Genomic DNA, 22,184 nt, shown 5'->3' with positions numbered 1-22,184 from the left:
TTCAAAAAACAGGTCAAGAACCTGGTTCTTGTACCAAAGGTTAGTAGTTATGTGCATTCTCTAATACACGTCTTAAAAAGGTACAAAACACAACTGCCATGTCATCCAACTTTTCAGACTCTGTTGTCACGTCTCTTCATTTCAAATCCTTCCATCTCCCTCTGAAATGTTGCACTTCTCCATGCCCAACCTCCGTTTCAAAGCCGGTCTCTATCTCTCTCCTCATAATTATCCATTCGTAATAAAAAAAAACCTCTGTTCTCCACAAACCATAAGTCCTCCATTAGAACTTCCCAAAGCACCTTCACTCCATCGTTCCATAGCTGATACAAACTCTGACCTCCATGGCTCAGTCATACCTGTTACTGAGAAACCTATGGAGTCCTCTGTCCCTTCTAAGTCTTTTGTAACTACGCCAACTCTCCCTGCTGAAATCACACCTCACCAAAATTCTCCGTCTCTTTACATTTCAGAAACCCCTAAAATATTGATATGTCCTCTCTATCTTCTAAGATACCCACTAATCAAAGAACAAGTGGAGAACAAAGTCCAAACATGAGGTCGCAGAGGGTTCCGCCATTGTTGCTGCAGATTTCGTGGTGGCAGTAGTGCTGATTGAGAAAGACAATTTTGTAACCATCTTTGTGGTATCTGCTGACGGTGTCCTTCAGGAGATAATTACTCAGAAAAACGTGGTACAGGGTATGGGGGAAAAGGAGCTATAGTTCCAGTTGAGGATGTTGCACTAGCAGAAACTACTGGACTCTCACATAACGAACATGATCCCTCTCTACAGGACCCAGGTCAGGGTTCTCATTCCCAGGACAGTTCTACTCATGCGTTTGATGTTGCTCCTCTGGACATTCAAGCTCCTGGGATAAGGTCTAGTGATGAGGAGGATCTAGATAACCTGGCTCTCGATGCGTTCATAGTTAAGCGGAGGGTTGTGTCCACTCCTGAGTCTTCCACCAAATGACCTACTACCAGGTTACAAGCTAAGGTGGCCTACGACTCTACTCTTCAAAAGAATAGAAAAAGTAGTAAGAAGTAAAGGAGGAAGCTGGTGAAAGATAGTGTACTCGTAAGTGATAAGGCAATCCTTGTGGTAGAGGTGGAAGAGGAAACACCAGATGAACTTGGTTCACTGGTTAGACGGTTTCAGAAAAAGAAATAACCTGCTTCAGTAGAGAAGGTTTCAACCTCTAGCTCCAAGTTAAAGGATGTTGTGAGTGAGTTCTCGATGTCTGATGAGGATGTGTTAGTCAAATCCAAGGGAAAAGAGAAATCAAGTGGTGGGAAGTCCGACAAACAAAAGTCTAAAATCGTTTAGGAACTTGGTTTTGTAAAGAGGATGAGAAGTGAAGTCAGGCTTGGTTCAGAACGCCTGAGGCACCAAAAGGTTCTGTTGGGTCGTACGTTTGACCTAGCAATCTCTGAGATGGCTGGTATGCGACAAATTCTTGAAATGGTTGAGTTTCAACGATGGGAGCATCTATTCCAAATAGATGCACCTAAGGCATATGAGGATGAGGTATAAAGCTTCTTTGCTAGCCTCTTTCCCGCTGAGACCGACCATATCTGTGCTTTGGTGAATGGAGTAGATATCGTGTTCGATGTAAAGTTGCTTGGAGAAATTCTTAAAGTTCCTACAGTTGGTGTATCCAATGTAAAGGATGTGTGTTAGTTTAACTTCAGAAATACCGTGGTAAAAGACAATGCAAACCAAAAGGGGGACCAGATCCATAAGAAGGCGTTACTCCTTGTCTATCAGCTGTTTTTCGAATTGGTAAACAAAGTTCTATTGCCTCAAGCTGAGAGGAGGTCTGTGACTTCTAAGTCTGACCTATTCTTGATGGAGCAACTGGATAGTTTTACTCCTGTAAGCCTACCTGATATTATGATTGAACACATGCAAAAGGTATCCACCTTCAAAGATGGTAATCATGGCCTTCCCTATGGGTTTTTGCTTACGCGAGTGTTTAATTTCATTGAGGTGCCACTGGGATAAGGCAAGGTGGGAACTAAGAAGCAGACTTTCTCACAGACAACATTGGAAGAATGCGAGTGCATAGAAACAAATGGGGGGTAGGAAGTACATCAACCATCTCAAAGCTCATTAATGCTCAGAATAGTGCAACTAAGGAGATTCGTCGGTTGAAGGCTAGGAATGCTATCCTGGAAGTTCAGCAAGCCCAAGGGGTTCCGGCATCAAATGATGAAGTAGCTCATTTGACAAAAGAGAATGCTGATCTCAGGGCGCAAGTAGAGAACCTGAAAGCAGAACTGCTCAATGAGCAAAAGTCGGGCAATGCCCAAATAGACCTTGTTCTCCAAACACTTGCTGCAGCCTCCAAGCCCTCTACTTCTAGTGCCCCCTAAGTACCCTTTCAGTGATCAGTTTCAGGAAATGTCCTTTTAAGTTTTTTTTGTTTTGATTGGCAGATGTTTTGTTTTCCTCTTTTTGATGTGGTTGGGATGAAACAATACTGCTCCCGTCTTAACAGTCCAATGTTGCCTTTGCTTTTTAAGCAAAGGCATATAAAATTTTCTATCTATATCAAATCTATCCTCTTTTATTATCTAATTGCTTAAATTCTATGTTTTTCTTATCTATCATATTGTGTGCACATATGTGGCATGAGTTAGATCGGCTAGACTTCTTTATACTATTTATCTGCTTGTGTCTTTTTAATGATGCCAAAAGGGGGAATATATGATCAAATAGGAAACATGTTTCAAAAAGGAAGGCATAAAGTCAGGGGAAACACTTATGAGTTCTTGTTACTTTATCTGGTTCTTCTTGCTCTAAATACACGTTATATATTTAAGTTTGTCATCATCAAAAAGGGGGAAACTGATAGGTTTTCAATGCCTTTGACTTATGTTTTGATGATCTAACAAACTTTGTCAAGAACCAGATAGGGAACCTGACACACTTGGGCTACACTGCAAGTTAATGGATTCCAGCTCAATGTGAACTGCTATAGCTTCAGGGGATAGAGAACCAAACAAGGACCTGATACTCTTGTTTTTCTCTCATAGCAGTACGAAGTCAATGGGACACAACTGGAAGCGACGTGACTGCCTACACTATTTCTGCCTGCACTGCATTGTTTCCAGTGCCCACTTATTCCTTAACCAACTGAAGTGCTTACATCATTTCAAGTGATGTCATCAAGGTGTATCAATAATGAGTTTATATCAAAACATCACTTGAACATTTCGGTTCCTCATTCAAGCCTTTTGCAAAATAGAGAAATTAATTCTCACGAGCTTGAAGAACAAAGTTAAACGCTACTACGGACCAGTTCCTAAAGTTAGTATTTTGTTGTCCCTAGTTGAGTTGTAACTTTGTGATTGTTCTTATTGTATCTCCTAAACTTCTTAGCCATAAGCGTTGATTAGGAACCCTCTTGTAAAATCCGTAAACTCTCTGAATTTATGTTGTGACTAGGTTTAGTCATAAGTTAAAGTCTTTGTAACTAGAGAGTGACAAAGTGGCTTGTGATGAGAATTTCACAAGTTAGTTAAAGTCTTTGTAACTAAAGAGTGACAAAGTGGTTTGTGGTGAGAGTACCACAAGTTAGTTGAGTTGAATTATTTGTAATGGAGTCATTACAAAGTGGCTTGTAATAGGTGTTTACAAGTTAGTAAAGTCGAAAGCCTACAGGTGTAGGTCGTGGTTTTTTGTCCCCTTGAGTTGGGATTTTTCCACGTTAAAATCTTGTGTCTCATTTACTTACAGCTTTATTAGCATTCTCAGCATAACCTCATAGAGGACTAGGTACTCTACTGTTTGGTGGACTCATACAAACTAACACAAGAGATTAATTATTTTGGATTGAAATAAAAGCAACAAGCTCTCGTAGCTCAGTTGATTTGAGCGTCTGCTTAGTTAGCAAAGGTCTTGAGTTCGACTCTCAGCATTTTTCTATACTCACCTTGGTTGTATTCGTTGTGCGTATGAATACAACTGATACAAGTTGTGTCTCATGTGTACCGTCTGTATACAATCGATATCGGTTGTATCCTTTGTATACACCCTTGTATGATATATATATTCGTTGCGCATTTGAATACAAGTGATACAAGATCATGTATACATAGTCGGTACATGTTGTATCCTTTATATACGCCCTTGTATGATGTACTCATTGCACGTTTGAATACAAGTGTTACAAGCTGGTAATAATTGAACAATAACTATAAATACTAATTAGGCAAACTATAGTTAGCTTTAAACTATAGTGTTTTATAAAAAAATCTTCTTACTTATATGCTTACTAATTTCTGATCATGTGTGGTGTACGTGTAGCTCATGTCACTTAGTACAACATATTTTAAGATCACAAAGTTATTATTAGAACTATGTGTAAGGTATAAAATAAAATATAAAGAAAAGTTTCAGTATATTTTAAAAGCATTTGTTTTTGTAATAAATATAAAATAAAAGGAGAAAACAAGATAAGTTTCGTTGAATATCCTCAAGACCACTGATGAATATGTCGAAATAATTAATTCTCCACCTACTATAAGTTTAAATCCACGGGAACGTACAAAATTAGTAGTTTATAAAAGAAATAAAAGGTGATGATAATATACAGAATCGTAAGCATCAACTAGTCTATCCCAAAACTTGGTGTTACAAGTACATGAGCATTTACTAAGGAGTACAATAATAACACATCATCCGTCTGAACTAAAAATAAGACAGGATAAGGTAAATAGTACGATGGAGACTCTGTGGGCTGAGATACGTAGCCTGGAATTTGCAACTCACCATAAAGTCTCCTCAACAGCTGCGCCCTACGCGCCAAGATGACCACCAAATAAACTTGCCAGATCCTATACATTTAGTGCAGAAGTGCAACATGAGCACGTAAATCAACGCATACCCAGTAAGTATCTAGCCTAACCCTGGAGAAGTAGTGACGAGGGATCGAAATTGACACTTACTAGAAGTCCAACAAAACAACAGGATATATCATAAGCAGATATGGGGCACGACAGCAATAATGGGGGTAAAATTGTAAGTTACAAAATCTTCCAAAAATTTCTTTTAAAGATATAAGTTTCTCAGTCTCGTATTCTATCTCAACAGCTCAGATGTATCAATTGCCAGTAATAAACGGATAAAGAAATAACATATAAAGTGCGGGGCACCAGTAGAATGATAATCTCGTGAACATTCTGACTACTAGCGATATAACGCACGATTATGTCGAGGTTGTTCGGCCTGATTCAAAATAATGTGTACAGTACCGAGGGTCGAGCAGCACGAACCATAGATGCATCTATTATACTGCCGAGGCGTTCGGCCCGATCCACAAGAAAGGATAGTAATTATCGAGTTACGAAACACGTGCTTACAATATAGTACATGAGCACAAGCGAATATAACCTTTATCGTTTCTCAATAACTTGCCAACAACTCGAGGTGATAAGGCTCGACATTATATATATATATATATAGTATGCAATTGCTAACATACTACATAGTTATAGTAGGTTAGCAATGTACACATATTTGAGTTACCCAAAATATCCTTACTATTTCTTGCTATCTCATTAAAAGTATGGACCTTTTTGTCTTTTCATCAAAATTTCCCCTAATTCTTGTTCTTCTTTTTGCGGATAGAGAACTGTTTAGTTCCCTCTCTTTCTGCAGTCTTCCAATTGGAATTGAAGAACTTTTGCTTGAAATTGAATTGAGCATTGAATAATCAAAAGCTTTTCTCCAAGTAACACTGCCACCATAGCCTAATTCTCATCATTCCACAACATATTCCGTAAAGTAGGGGAGTCAATGGTTCGGTTCGATCGGTTATTTTATAAAATTTATACCATACCAATTTTTTGATTATTCTATTATGTATAACTAAAATTAGACTTTTCAAAACCGTCCCAATCATGTCGATTTCTCTTCGGTATCGGTACGGTTCGGTTAATTTTCGGTATATTTTTTAATATCATGTAAAATTTACCAGTAGAAATAGAATTGCAATAACATACGTTCTTTTATAGGACTTAGCAAAACTGTCTAGACATTTTTACTGTTTAAAGGATAATGAATTAAAAAAAAAGATAGCTAGAGTATAAATCCATCAACTATTCTGCAATAGTGTAAAAGAAATCAAACAAATTCAAAGAAAATATTAATCACACGAGTTGAAAGATATACCAAGCTGAGACTCAAGAATAAAGTCTATAGAAGATTAAATATTCAAAAAGATAAATCTAAATTATATGAAAGGAAACATATTCAATACATTGTAGTTTGTTACTCATAATCGCTAGAATACTTTGTATCTTGCTAATAAAGATATTTGAAATAACTTAGTTTAAGTAGAAGTAGCATAATAGGTTTTAGAAATTAGTATTTTGAGTTTAATTACTTGTTGGCTTGTAATAGTTTTTATAATTTCAAGGCTCAAAGAAAATTTAATGCATTATACGAGTGCATGAAACCAATAATGGTCTATTTTTGTAATTATTTGTTTCAGTCTTTTGTGATATATAATATTTTTTTAATTCTCACCTATTTTGTATCGCCTCCTCTTTTAAATTAATTTTCAAAATTAGCATGAGATGCAATTCTTTGTCCACAAGATTGTTGAAATCGAAGAAGATAAACTGTTTCTTTTCAACGAGGACTAATTATCCTCCAAGGTTTGTTTTTTCCTCTCATTCTAAGTATTAGTTTTAAACAATGACACACACAAAATTATGATGCTCCTGCAATTATTATTTTTTGCTTAGTTATTCTTTAATTAGTTTCATATGATAAAATTATAATCAACAGATATATTATTATACACAAAATTATTAGGCATATCGAATTTATAATTTTAGTAAGACTTTGAATATAAGCTCAATTCTTTGGCGTGTAGGAGACAAGCCATGCCACAAAGGTTTTTCCTCCTTAATTACATAACTTATTTTCCTTTGAAAAGCACAAACAACATGCATTTCAGGCCGGATAAAAGTATAATCTTAAACAACAATATATAGTTTGTTATAAATATATTATATTATGGATGTTCATTTAGTACTCCGCTGTAAATAAGCTTCCTGAAGAAGCTTATCCATATGGGACTCCACCGTAAATATGTTTATCTATTTAGTACTATATTGAAAATAAGCTTCCTGAAGAAGCTTATCACTTCGGTACCCGGTTATGGATAAACATTACCCCCAGTAGAAGTTTATCCATATCGGGTATAATAAGCTTATCTTTTCAGTACCCAGTTATGGATAAACATTACCCCCGGTAGAAGATTATCCATACCGGGTATAATAAGCTTATCCATTCAGTACTCCATTATGGATAAATATTGCTCTCAGTAGAAGATTATCCATATCTGGTACAGCAGCAGCTTGTAGCAGCTTGTAGTAGCAGCTTATAGTAGCTTACACTGCAGCTTGTAGTAGCAGCTTACAAAGCAGCTTCCTTTTTTCTATAAATAGAAGAGATTTCAGTTCATTATGTACATCAGTTTGAATTCGAATAATATATCAGTTTCTCTCTATACTTGTCTTTACTTTATAGTCTTTGTTTCATAACACGTTATCAACACGAAGCTCTACCATCTCGAACAAATATTTTGAAAGTATCTGAGGTAAGAACTTTCTTTTCCTAAATAATGTCAAATCTTTCTAAAATTGAATTTGTAGCCCTAGATATATCGGGCAAAAGCTACATGTCTTGGGTGTTTGATGCTGAAATTCATCTTGATGCGATGGGTCTGGCAGACACCATCAAAGACAAAAATCAGGCATCAAACCAAGACCGTGCCAAAGTAATGATATTCCTACGTCATCACCTTGATGAGGGCCTGAAAATGGAATATCTTACTGTTAAAGATCCAGTCATACTGTGGAATAATTTGAAATATAGATATGACCACCTGAAGATGGTCGTTCTTCCACAAGCACGATATGATTGGACTCATCTAAGGCTACAAGATTTTAAATCTATCAGTGAGTATAATTTTGCTATGTTCATAATTATTTCCCAATTGAAGTTATGTGGTGATAATATTGTTGATCGTGATATGTTGGAGAAAACTTTCACCACTTTTCATGCCTCGAATATGCTCCTGCAGCAGCAATATCGAGAGATGGGATTTAAAAAGTATTCTGAACTTATCTCGCATCTTCTTATAGCCGAGAAACATAATGGGCTATTAATGAAAAATCATGAAAGTCGACCTACTGGTTCTTGTCCATTCCCTGAAGTGAATGAGACGAACTTTCACCAGGCTAAACGTGGAAAAGGTCGTGGCCCCAGTCGTGGTCATGGTCGTGGTCGGGAAAGAAACTCTAATCATGGTAATAATAATGCACCAAAGAATACTCCTCACCACCAGCAGTGGAAAAGGAAGGAACAAAAGCATGAAGCGGTGCAAGCACCAAATGCAGAAAATGCATGCTATAGATGTGGAGAAAAAGGGCACTGGTCACGTACCTGTCGTACGCCAAAGCACCTGGTTGAGCTTTATCAAGCCTCCCTGAAGAAGACAGAGAAAAATGCTGAAGCAAATTTTATTTCTGAAGATAATTTAGACTTCATGCATTTGGATGTAGCTGATTACTTTGCACTCCCAGAAGGAGAAACAAGTCATGTAATCGGTGGTGAATCTGTAGAAATGTAAATATTTTAATTTTTGTTATTTGTAATAGATAGTATGGTTATGTAATTGTTGTACATAAAGAAAAATTATGATTTGATAATGATGTTTACTATAATATATCTTATTTATGTCATTTTAAAGAATATGGATAATATTATTAGATCAACTTAAACTCTAGCAGAGTTTGCAAGAAATATACAACCACCAGAAGTAGTTATATTTCATATATCTCATTGTAATTATATTTTGTTAACCACCAGAAGTGGTATATGTCTATGATCACCAGAAGTGATAATTTAGGCTTTCTATAGTTACAATTGAAGATAAGCTACATAAATATTCTCTATATTAAATGCACGCCTCGATTTGCTCCTGAAGTAGTAAATATTTTAAAAGAGGTTGAGGCATCACAATTTGATGTGATTAATGCGCATTCAGATAATTATGTTCGATTTCCTGAAGGATGAGAACTTTTGATAATATTAATCCATTCCCTGAAGTGAATGTGACAATACTAATAAGTCGGGTAAATATGAACGCGCTCTTGATGTGAATACATTACAATTCACCTCCAGAAGAGTTAATATAATTGAGAGAATATATACTCAATATTTCGTATTTTAAATTTGCTCCTGAAGAAGTAACACAGTTGAAATTGCCTCCTGAAGTGGAAAAATATTATGAAGAAGAGTTTTCGTGTGCTTAAACAATTGTTTTACATTGTTTATTTGATTGTGATTTTCTCTCATGACACCAGCAGTGTCTGAGCAATATTTGATAGTACAAAATGTATCAACAACTCCTGAAGAGCTAAATGTTTGCCTAAAGAATACATGACACCAGTAGTGCCAGATAAATATTAGATTGTGGATAATAAATGAAGGCTCTCGAAGAGCTTATATACAAATATGTCATTCATATTATATGATTATGGTCAAAACATATGTTGTAGTAAACCTGAAGTTTACTAATACAAATGGCTATCATATTGAGACTACAAATGATTGGAAGATTGATAATCTTCATGTTTCCACAATCATAGGGGGTAAAATAATATGTATGTGAGAAGTTACCCGCCTTATTCTTTAATTTGTATTATATCATGTATCACAGTAAACCAGAAGTTTACTAAAGCAAAAGTTTATGTCATAGTAAACCAGAAGTTTACTAAGAGATAACACATGACATTATAAACTTGAAGTTTTCATTTTCCATTTTTAAATGAGCTATTTGAGAATTTAGATAAGCATATACTAAAGAACTAGAAGATTCTTCAGGAATTCTCATGTGTTGCTTGTTCTCATAATGAATTGATTATACCAGCTAAAGTTGGGACTAAGACCTCTAATTCTGAAATATATAAAAAGTGAATATGGGCCTGTTCACCTATCATGTGAACCACTTATAGGTGCATATATGAGATGGTTACATGTGTAATTATTGTCAACCTGCAGTTTGGCATTTGGAATTGCTTTTCTCGATTAAGAGCATAGTTTTCAGATTATGAAATCAAGACAGTTCATTTTGATCATGCTGGTTTATATCCAAGTTGGTTTAGCATTGAATACCTCCTATTAATGGCTAAACCATTGCTTATGAGAACAAAGCTTCATGTGTTGGTCTAAGATTTTCTAAATTGCATATAGCAGCACTTGTATGCATCAGATCAACAATATATGATAAGTCCTCCCTTCACAATTGGTTTAGGATCAGAAACCAAATATTTTTACTATCTTTTGTTGTGTGGTATATGATTAATTTCTCTACCATAATACACAAAGATATGTTTCCCAAAGATGATTGGGGATATATGTTAGTTTTTCTAACATTTGGGGGATGGAATAAACAGTTGAAAAATATGCTATATGAATCGAATTATCATGATCCTCACTTAGAAGATAATTCAAGTCGAATGCCAGAAGCATTTGCTGATCCAAAATTAAATATCATATTTCAGCTGCAAATGCTCCTATTAAAATTAAAGTCCCTGAAGGATAGAGTTTACTGTACGCATGAAGCGTGGTAGACCAATCGGTTCCAAAGGTAACAATCCTTGAAAAATAGTAGGAGCTAATGATCAAAATGAGGAGGAAATAAGCTCTAGAAGAGCCCACGACATAACATTTCATGAAACTCCCGAAAAAGTTCAGGTACCTGAAAATAAAGAAAGTGATGAGATCTCCACAAGTTATGTCGCTTCGGAACTGACACAAAATGATCGTCGACGATATATTTAATACAATATAGTGCACAATATTGTAAAAGATTGTGAGGATCGGACTAGCAGTCCAGACACTTGAAGATGTCATACCATTTAGATACAAGTCTTAACCTATATGACTTATTTGGCTAAATCTATATGAAGATCCTTGAAGGATTGAAAATGCCCGAAGCATATAATTCAAAGTCTTGAGAAATGTACTCGATCAAATTATAAAGATCTTTGTACGGTTTAAAGCAATCTGTGCGCGTGTGGTATAATCGCCTCAGTAAATATTTGCTGAAAGAAAGTTACATAAATTATGTTATTTGTCCATGTATTTTTATAAAGAAAATGTCATCAAAATTTGTTACACTTGCTATTTATGTTGGTGACATAAATCTTATTGGAACTCCGGAAGAGCTCCAAGAGGGTCTTAAAAATACTTTTACATGGACAAAGTGTACCCATTAAGTACACCAATGAATATTCAATCACTTGAAGTGAATAAGGATCCGTTCCAACCTCTAGAAGAGGATGAGGAGCTCCTTGGTCCTGAAATACTCTATCTCGGTGTAGATGGTGCACTTATTTATCTTGCTAATGCTAACAAAAGTGGTGCAGATCGTATTGGTAATGCAGATGCAGGTTATTTATCCGATACCCATAAAGCTCGATTTCAAACCGGCAAGCAGGGAATGCATATGATTGAGATCAGTGATTCATTCGAGAAACATGTGGGTTGGAATGTGATAAAAGACCCACAATATTATACGGAGACAATGTTTCATGCATAGCACTATTAAAGGGAGGATTTATAAAAGGAGATAGAACGAAGCACATTTCACCAAAATTGTTCTACACACACGATCTTCAGAAAAGTGGTGACATTGATGTGCAACAAATCCGTTCAAGTAATAATCCAGCAGATTTATTCACTAAATCTTTGCCAACTTCAACTTTTGAGAAGATGGTATACAAGATTGGAATGCGGAGACTCAAATATTTGAAACAAGGTTTTCATCAGGGGGAGTAAAATACGCGATGCACTCTTTTTCCCTTACTAAGGTTTTTTCCCATGGGGTTTTCCTTATAAGGTTTTTAATGAGGCACCTAACAATGCGTATTACTAAATATGTGTACTCTTTTTCCTTCACTAGAATTTTTTTTCCCACGTGGTTTTTCCTAGTGAGGTTTTAATGAGACACATTATCTTTTAATGAACATCCAAGGGGGAGTGTTATAAATATATTATATTATGGATGTTCATTTAGTACTCCGTTGTAAATAAGCTTCCTGAAGAAGCTTATCCATATGGGACTCCACCGTAAATATGTTTATCTATTTAGTACTATATTGGAAATAAGCTTCCTGAAGAAGCTTATCACTTCGGTACCCGGTTATGGATAAACATTACCCCCAGTAGAAGTTTATCCATATCGGGTATAATAAGCTTATCTTTTCAGTACCCAGTTATGGATAAACATTACCCCCGGTAGAAGATTATCCATACCGGGTATAATAAGCTTATCCATTCAGTACTCCGTTATGGATAAATATTGCTCTCAGTAGAAGATTATCCATATCTGGTACAGCAGCAGCTTACACAGCAGCTTGTAGCACCTTACACAGCAGCTTGTAGTAGCAGCTTATAGTAGCTTACACTGCAGCTTGTAGTAGCAGCTTACAAAGCAGCTTCATTTCTTCTATAAATAGAAGAGATTTCAGTTCATTATGTACGTCAGTTTGAATTCGAATAATATATCAGTTTCTCTCTATACTTGTCTTTACTTTATAGTCTTTGTTTCATAACATAGTTTAATATTTTGGACTTTGAAGTACAATTTTATAGGTATATGAATTGGGGTTGGACAAAGATTAAGAATTATAGTTGAAGACTACTTATCTTACGTAAGCTCATGTGTGCTCTCAATATATCGTTCGCCTCTTATTCTATATATATTTGTACTTTCACTTTTATTTCTGGATTCAATAATTATTGTAAGACTAATACCAGTATATTCAGAATTGTGATCTCTCTCGCAATGGATGATTGTTGTTGTCTTGAAGCTAGCCTTTATTCTTTTTGAAAGTCATGACATAATATATATATCAATGACCGGCTGATTTGCAACACCCATTCTTTTATGGTGCAGAACTGCATATTTATTTCAGCTAAGGAGTCCTATGAGCACCAAGCTCAACTTTTAAGGTAATCAATGTCTCCTACGTGGAGTGTAATCATTCCAATATTGAAGACTTAAAAATATTTGATTTAAGGCGCCATGGTATTAGCAATACCGAAGTTAATTATACATGCATAACCTTAATTAGTTAAAGATAAAATTGCCCCTTGAAATTTTATGCTTGATTAAGCTTCTTTTTACCTGTTTTTCATTAATGTAAATATTTTGGATCAACAAATGCACAAATTCAGTATAACTAATTTATGCATAACTAATATCAGCATTACTAATACACTATATTCAAACAAACCATGCATAAGCAGACCTCAAATGTAGGATTGTGTCTTTATACCCCGAGAAGATAACTTAAGATCCGAACACTTCAATTGTCTACTACCAACTATTTAATTGGTAACAACAACAAGAAAGAAGCATATCAATACTGTATTTTCCTATTGATTCATGCAAAAAGGTTGAACCGCAGTAGATGGTACGGAAATTTAAGTAAAACTGGCCAGGCAAAGAAAAGATCGATCCGCTAGCCAACCCTAAATCTAAGTACTCTGCTACTCTTTGATTTATAAGACCTTATTTTTCTAAATTATTTTCAAATTTAAATATTGATGGAGAAAAAGAAAAGATGCTATGTGATATGAGATTGATATTTGGAACCCATACGCTTTACTTGTGTGCATTTTAGACTATTACGTGCAAAAAAAAACCCTTTTTTATATAAATATTGACTAAAGATCTACGAGCATGACTTTAATAAATATTTCAAACATTTCACATAATAACATGTAAGATAAAAGTGTTATTTGATAAATATTTTCAAATATTAATATATTTAGAAGATTATGCATTTTTAATTTCAAGGGAATAGTTTTACAACAATTCTCCTTTATATATAAATAATAGACTAAAGATTTACGTGCAACGCACATACGTAAAATTAGTGCTTAAAAAGAAAAGAAATACCAACGTCCCCAAAATATACCCACATTAAATATTAAATTTAATATATTCAAGAGACATTATAGTGGGTGCTTCAATGAACAATATTCAAATCTAACAAAGTATAGTATTTTATTGTACAATTATATTTTATACATAAATTAAATAAGAATAATAGTTGATTGAAGGGTAAAAAGGTCACTTAGCTTTTGAGGGGATATTTTTGTAATTCAATTTTAGACTTAGAATTTCTCACTTATAATATAGTAGTATAGTATGATGATAAGGATATAAGACTTCTCTTTGTATTTTGGAACGTTAACGGGCTTTACTATATGTATGCTTAGGGGTGTACAAAGGAAACCAACAAATCGCACCAATTCGATAATCCGAGTCAAACCGAGAAAAAAACCCGATTATGGTTTGGTTTGGTTTGATTTGATTTGGTATTGGAAAAAAAATTCGACCATAATTGGTTTGGTTTGGTTTTAACTAAAAGTCAAACCGAAACCAAACCAACCCGATGACATTACATATATAGAAATTTTAGATATATTTAATATATAAATATACTTATTGTGATGTAATTTATAAATATTTCTTAAAAAATTTCATAATTTTATCTTTTAAGGTATTATTTCAATGTTGGACTTAGAACTTTTGAATGTTCCAATAAGTTTTATAGCCATTAATATTAGTAAATTAAATAATACTAACAAAAGCCCAAACCAAAATCAAATCAATACTAATGCTAACAAAAGAGATTCAATTCAATATTACGAACGAGAATGTATCGAATATCTATTTTTTGTTTTGCAATAATTTAGAGAAAAATACATAACCTGTTTTTATTTTTTCTTTAGCGTTTAGTCATGTAATTAATACTCCCTTATTAGTCTACTTATTTTAGCATGGCTTAGTACTTTTAGATTATATTTATTTTTATTATGACTTTTTAATTAGCAATATTTATATTTCATAATTTTATTTTCTTTATTGTTGAATATTTTAGGATAATGCCATGACACATCTCATATTTCGTATTATTTTCTTGGAAAATACTTCATATAGTTGTATCTTACTACGATTAAAAAAATATTTTGAGCACAATTTATATGTTTTGTTCTACGAAGATTTTACCGGAAAAAAAAAACAAAAAAATCCGAATAACCCGAGAAAAACCGAGAGTGAAAAACCCGAGTTTTATTGATTTGGTTTGGTCTTTAGATTTAATAACCCGACACAATTGGTTTGGTTTGATAATTATAAAATCTGAACCAATCCGACCTATGTACACCCCTATGTACGCTTGTTGAATTATAAGCGCTCAGTGTTTGCAAATACAAAATTAAAATTTAAAAGAGAACGAAATCCTTAGGCTAATTAAGATTTAAGAATAATGATTGACTATCAGACATTGTGATCTCCATTTGTTGAGAAAAAAAAGTATTCTACTAATGTTACATGTCATTTAATAAAGAGGTAATTCACTACTAGAATTATTCAAATTTACAGCGGCCTTTTCTGACAGACGAAGATAAATCACAAATATTTGTTATGGCCAGCAGTCCATAATTGGAAATATTTTAATTTCAATTCATAGTTTCTTTCTCCGGCAAGATAAAATCCAAAAATATCATAAGGGCATATTTGGACATTCTTGATATTTTTATTTTTTAGCGTAAATATTTCATTCTTCATTTAGTAATTAATTATTTATTTTTGAAGAAGTAGAGCAAATTTTCATATAGGAAAATTTTGTTCCTATGCCATATAGGAAACTATATTACCAAATATGTTCATAGTTTGCATATTACCCTTCATGCTAATAGTATTTTTACAAAATATAGACAATTCATTAAACAATGAATCATTGTAGTTGTATGATTCCTTATTTAGGCGCGCTAAAATTGGGGGATTAAATATTCTTCCAGATCTTCCACAACGCAAATCACGCTCATTACTCTTCTTCGTCAGTTTCATTTCAAATTTAGCGTCTTTGCTTTTTCGATACGCTGTGTTTCAAACTTTTTTCTGATTTCACAAATCAAAAATGACTAAATCTTCTACAATTCTTCTACATCAAACACAATTGTGTCCAAATTTCAGTAATACAAAGCAAAGGAAAAGAGAGCAGCAATTCCACCATTGACAGCCATTAAAAAGCTTCGAAACTTTGAATTCAGATTTGGGTTTTCAAAATTTATTTGGATTGGGTGTTGTTGCAAATAATTGGGAATATGGTTTGGAGTTTATATCTCAATTTTGAGGGGTTTTAGTGAAGATTAGACTTGGTTTTGGCTAAATTTCGAATTGAAACTCGAAGAAGAAGAAGAAGAAGAAGAAGAAGAAGAAGAAGAAAAAAAAGAAGAAGACATGACATACATTATATTGCAGAAATTGTAGAAAAATTGTAGAAAAAATGTATTCTATTGTTTATTTATTTTTCTTTTATTCATTTAACTATTGTATGAAAGTTGAACAACATTGCATAAAAATTATATTTAAGTGGTATTATATTGTAGTTGTATATAACTTAGTAGAAATAATATATGAAAATTGTAGATAATTTGTAGATAAGTTGTATAATATATAATTAGTTGTATGAAAATTATTTTTACTATGTATAAATCAGATACAAAGTATACAAAAGACATATTGTATAAATTTTGTATAAAATTTGTATGTAAGTTTTATGTTATTGTAGTTGTATTTCACTTGATGGAAATAATGTGTGAAAGTTGTAGAAAATTATAGATAAGTTGTATTCCTCTATAATGGGAGATGTTTGCATATCAAGTAACTTTAGTGTTCCAGACGAACATGCATGAAAATAAAGATAAATTCTGTTATGAACAGTTTGTAGAAAATTTGTAGAAACATTGAAATTCTGTATTTTCATATTAATTTTTCAAATGATATGTAGTCTTATTGTAGAATAAATGTAGAAAATAAGTCATTGTGAGTCTTATTTGACTCATTCCTCACATTCAACCTATTCTACAAATTCACGCCTTTTTAAATACAATACAACCATACTTTTTTGAATTTAAAGGTATAGCAATATATATAACTTAAAAAACATCTTCTCCTCTGCACAAGTTAGCTCCAAAACAGACGAAGTGGAATAATAAGCTCCCATCAAAACTTTTAACACAAAAACACAAAACTCAAATTTTATGTTATTGTAGTTATGTTTAACTGGGTGGAAATAATATGTGAAAGTTGTAGAAAATTATAGATAAGTTGTATTCCTCTATAACGGAAGATGTTGGCATATTAAGTAACTTTAGTGTTCCAGACGAACATGCATGAAAATAAAGATAAATTCTATTATGAACAATATATAGAAATTTTGTAGATAATTTGTAGAAACATTGAAATTCTGTATTTTCATATTAATTTTTCAAATGATATGTAGTTTTGTTATAGATTAAATGTAGAAAACAAGTCATTGTGAGTCTTATTTGACTCATTCCTCACATTCAACCTATTCTACAAATTCACACCTCTTTAAATACAATACAACCATACTTTCTTGAATTTAAAGGTATAGCAATATATATAACTTAAAAAACATCTTCTCATCTGCACAAGTTAGCTCCAAAACAGACAAAGTGGAATAACAAACTCCCATAAAAACTTTTAACACAAAAATACAAAAGCTCAAAAATAAATAACAACAGTCTATAATTTTTCTACAATTTATCTACAATTGCTGCAATATAATGTATGTCATATCTTCTTCTTCTTCTTCTTCTTCTTCTTCTTCTTCTTCTTCTTCTTCTTCTTCTTCTTCTTCTTCTTCTTCGAGTTTCAATCTAAAATTCAGCAAAAACCAAGTCTAATCTTCAACAAAATCCCTCAAAATTGAGATATAAACTCCAAACCATATTCGCAATTATTTACAACAACACCCAATTCAAACAAATAATGATTTTTGAAAACCCAAATTTGAATTCAAAGCTTCAAAGCTTTTTAATGGCTGTCAATGGTGGAATTGCTGCTCTCTTTTTCTTTCCTCTTATATTACTGAAGGAACCCGAAATCATAACCATCAAATCGACCAGGCTTGTGCTCATCTTCCCCGGGCACAAAAACATTGGGACAAGATTGTAGAAGTGCCGACAGTGCCTTGGCTATGGAAGAAATAATGGGATTTTGATACAGAAATGTCACGACCCGGATTTCCCACCCTCGGGAGTCGTGATGGCGCCTGCTAATGAGAGCTAGGCAAACCAATCCTTAACTGCTTACTTCGTTAACAATTACTTCTTTTAACAATTATCGGCGATAGCATGAAAGCAACGGAATTAAATAAATATGCGGAAGACTTAAATTTAAAGAAAACTGAACAATAATGCGAGAATCAACATATGTCTCTACCCAAGAACTGGTGTCATATTACTCATGAACTTCTAATAGTGCTAAATACAACCGTTTGAAAGAAAATATAAACTGTTTGTCTCGAATATATGAGATAACAGGCGGAAATAAAAGATAGAGGAGACGCCGGGCCTGCGAACACCTGCAAGGCTACCTCAGTGTCTCACTGGACTGAAGGTTGGCTCTCGCGCTACTGCTGCTATCCAAAACCTGGATCTGTGCAAAAGAGCACAAAGCGTAGTATCAGCACAGCCAGCCCCATGTGCTGGTAAGTGTCTGGCCTAACCCCGGCGAGGTAGTGATGAGGCTAGGACCAGACTCCAGATAAACATGTACAGTTATATAATATATGGCGGAAAAGTAAACAAGTAATAAGTAGTTAAAGCTGGGGAAGGGGAGCATGCTTCGAGGATAGCAGTTAAAAGAAATAACAGGGAATAATAAGGAAGCTAGCACTATAACTTCTATACAAATGAAGAAAATAAAGACAACTTTCACTTTCAGTTTCCTCTTGTTGCAGGCGTGCAACCCGATCCCATTTCTCATATCTCGTGGTAGGCGTACCACCCGCTCCCATTTCATTCTATCTCGTGGTAGGCGTACCACCCGCTCCCATTTCATTATATCTTGTGGTAGGCGTACCACCCGCTCCCATTTCATAATATCTTGTGGTAGGCGTACCACCCGCTCCCATTTCATAATGTCTTGTGGTAGGCGTACCACCCACTCCCATTTCATAATATCACACAATCACAAAAAATCCCGGCAAGGGAACATAAGTAATATAATAACTTCCCGACAAGGGAACAAGGATATCGAAATAGTCATCCCGGCAAGGGAGAATCAGCTATAACCAATCTCACTTTGCTAGTACTCAGTTCAATTAATGGAAATACTTAATCATAGAGGATCATTAATTAAAGTATACCAGGTGTCATTCAAAAACACAACAACTTTCAAGTTAAGACCCACGGTCATGCTTGACACCAACGTATAGATACTCGTCACCATGTCTATACGTCGTACTCAACAAGAAGCAAGTAGCAAATATGACTCAACTCATAATCCCTCAAGCTAGGGTTAAACCAAACACTTACCTCGATGCCTTGAACACCACTCAAGTCTCAATTATAGCTTTACCTCTTGATTCCACCACCAATCCACTCGAATCTAGTCATAAGTTGCTTAATTACATTAATAAATGCTAAATGAGTCAACCCCAATGCATGAAAATGAGTTTTTCAAAGTTTTACCCAAAAGTCAAATATTCACCCCCGGGCCCACGTGGTCCCAACCCAAGGTTCAGACCAAAACCCGATTACCCATTCCCCCACAAATTCAAATATATGGTTTATTTTGAAATCAGACCTCAAATTGAGGTCCAAATCTCTAATTTTAGAAAAACCTAGGTTCTACCCACATCACCCAATTTCCCCATGAAAATCTTTGATTTGAAGTTGAAATCATGTTAAAAGATGTTAAGAAGTGAAGAAAATAAGTTAGAAATCACTTACCAATCGTTTCGGAGAAGAAAAGTTGTTTGGAAAATCGCCTCTTATGTTTTGGGGTTTTGAAAAGTGTAAATAACTGAAATTCACGTGTATTTATACCCCTCTGAAGTTCCCACCGTGGACCGCGACCACGCAAGTTCCCTGAAGACATGCGGATCATTGCCCCGTGCAGACCGTACCAAGCTGACCGCGGCCGCACAACACCCACCGCGGACCGCTCAAGGCGACTGCGGCCGCACGTGATTGCTCGCGGACCGTGCAAGAGGGTTCAGAGACCTATGAAAATTCCTGAACCTGCAACATCTGATCTTTTAAAGCCTAAGGCATCCCGGAACCTATTAGAAACTCACCCGAGCCCTCGAAACTCTAAACCAAGCATGCACACTACCTCAAAAACACCCTACGAACATATTCGTGTGATCACATCACCAATATAACATCATGAACATCGAATTGAGCCTCAAGATCAATGAAATTTCTCAGATTTCCTTTTAAACATCAATTCTCCCAATTTGGGTCCGGATCACGTCAAACGACGTCCGTTTTTTACCAAACTTTACAGGAGTGATTCAAAACATATGTAAGACTCGTACCGGGCGCCGGAACCAAAACACGGGCCCGATACCATTGCTTTCTATCATATTTCATTTCCATTTTCTTTAAACATTTTCAGAGAACAATTTCACTTAAAATTCATAACTCGGGCTGGGGACCTCGGAATTCGATTCCGGGCATACATCCGAGTCCCATATTTTCCTACGGACCCTCCGGGATCGTCAAATCACGGGTCCGAGTCCGTTTACCTAAAATGTTGACCAAAGTCAAATTTATTCATTTCGAGATCAAAACTTAGCAATTTTCACAAGATTTCACATTTAAGTTTTCCGGCTACGCGCCCGGATTGTGCACACAAATCGAGGCGACTCTAAATGAGGTTTTCAGGGCCTCGGAGACACAGATTTCAATTAGAAACAGGTGATGACCCTTTTGGGTCGTCACAAGAAATCATGGGTGTGGGAGGGAAACGTCGGTGAAGGTGTGAGAATTGGAGAGAGAAACGTGAGGGGAGTGGTATTAGAAGGAGTATACAGTACCATTAAATTAGGAGTGTAATTAATACCCTTAAAAACCACTAATGGTATATAATTGGTAATTAGGTATACTAAATATAATTATATCAAACCTTAAACATTGAGGGTAATATAGTTTCCTATATGGCATAGGAATGTAAAAATTCCTTTCATATATACTCCTGAGAGCCCATTTGGACATAGATTTTTTTCCCCTCTATTTTATAATATGTTTTTACTTTTTTTTCGAAATCAGCGTTTGTTCATAAAATTTCTAATTTTCACTTGAAGATGCATTTTGAAAATTTTCGAAAAATTGAAAAACTCTAAAAAGCTGTTTTTCAAAATTTTCACCACTCACAAAAATTCAAAACGACCCAAAATTATATTCATGTCCAAACACAATTTTTTATAAATTTCAAATATCATTTTCACTTGAATTTTTTTTTTCACATTTTTTTTTGGAATTTTACAATTATTATGTCCAAACGCCCACTAAATAATGGGTTTTGACATAGTTACCCACAAAAACAAAACTATTTACCCATTTATTTTTCTACCCATAAATTAATTATATTTCCTACCCATAGTAGTTTTTGTGGAGAATTTTTTCTTTATTCTCCAATTCTTTTTAATTCTATGCTTCTTTTCTTTTTCTTTTTTTTCTTTTTTTTTCTTTTCTCTTTTTTTTTTTCTTTTTCTTTTCTCGTTTTCTTCTTACTTTTTTCTTTTTTCCTTTTTTAATTTCATTTAACTTCTTTTTTTATATTCTTTTCTCTCTTCATAATCTAATTTCATTTACCGTTTTTACTATTTTTTATTATTCTTTTTTTATACTATTACTAAAGAAAAATTAAACTGTGTGCCAATTAAATGTAGCTAATATAACCAAAAAATATTAACTAACATATGATACCAGTATAGTATATAGATATACCAACAGGGTATACAATTGTGCGCAAAGAGTTAAATTTTTTTTATTCAATTATTAAACTGAAATAATATCACTTGTCAATAAAAATTTCAAAAAATTCTAAAAGGATCTAATTGTAAGAGTATACCATTACATTATATATCATGCTATAATATTTTTTTTTGGCATTTTTAATTTGCCCCTCACGTAGGGTAAAAACTTAAAGTAAATTAAAAGGGAAAAGACAAGTGAATTTACGGGTAATAAGTATACTATTACATCATACTGTTACAATATATTGAATATTATTATAGTATATACTATAATAATA

This window comes from Nicotiana sylvestris, chromosome 1, assembly GCF_000393655.2.
Source record: "Nicotiana sylvestris chromosome 1, ASM39365v2, whole genome shotgun sequence".
NCBI lineage: Eukaryota > Viridiplantae > Streptophyta > Magnoliopsida > Solanales > Solanaceae > Nicotiana > Nicotiana sylvestris.
The sequence above is the reverse complement of the archived record's forward strand: the minus strand, read 5'-3'. Positions refer to the sequence as shown.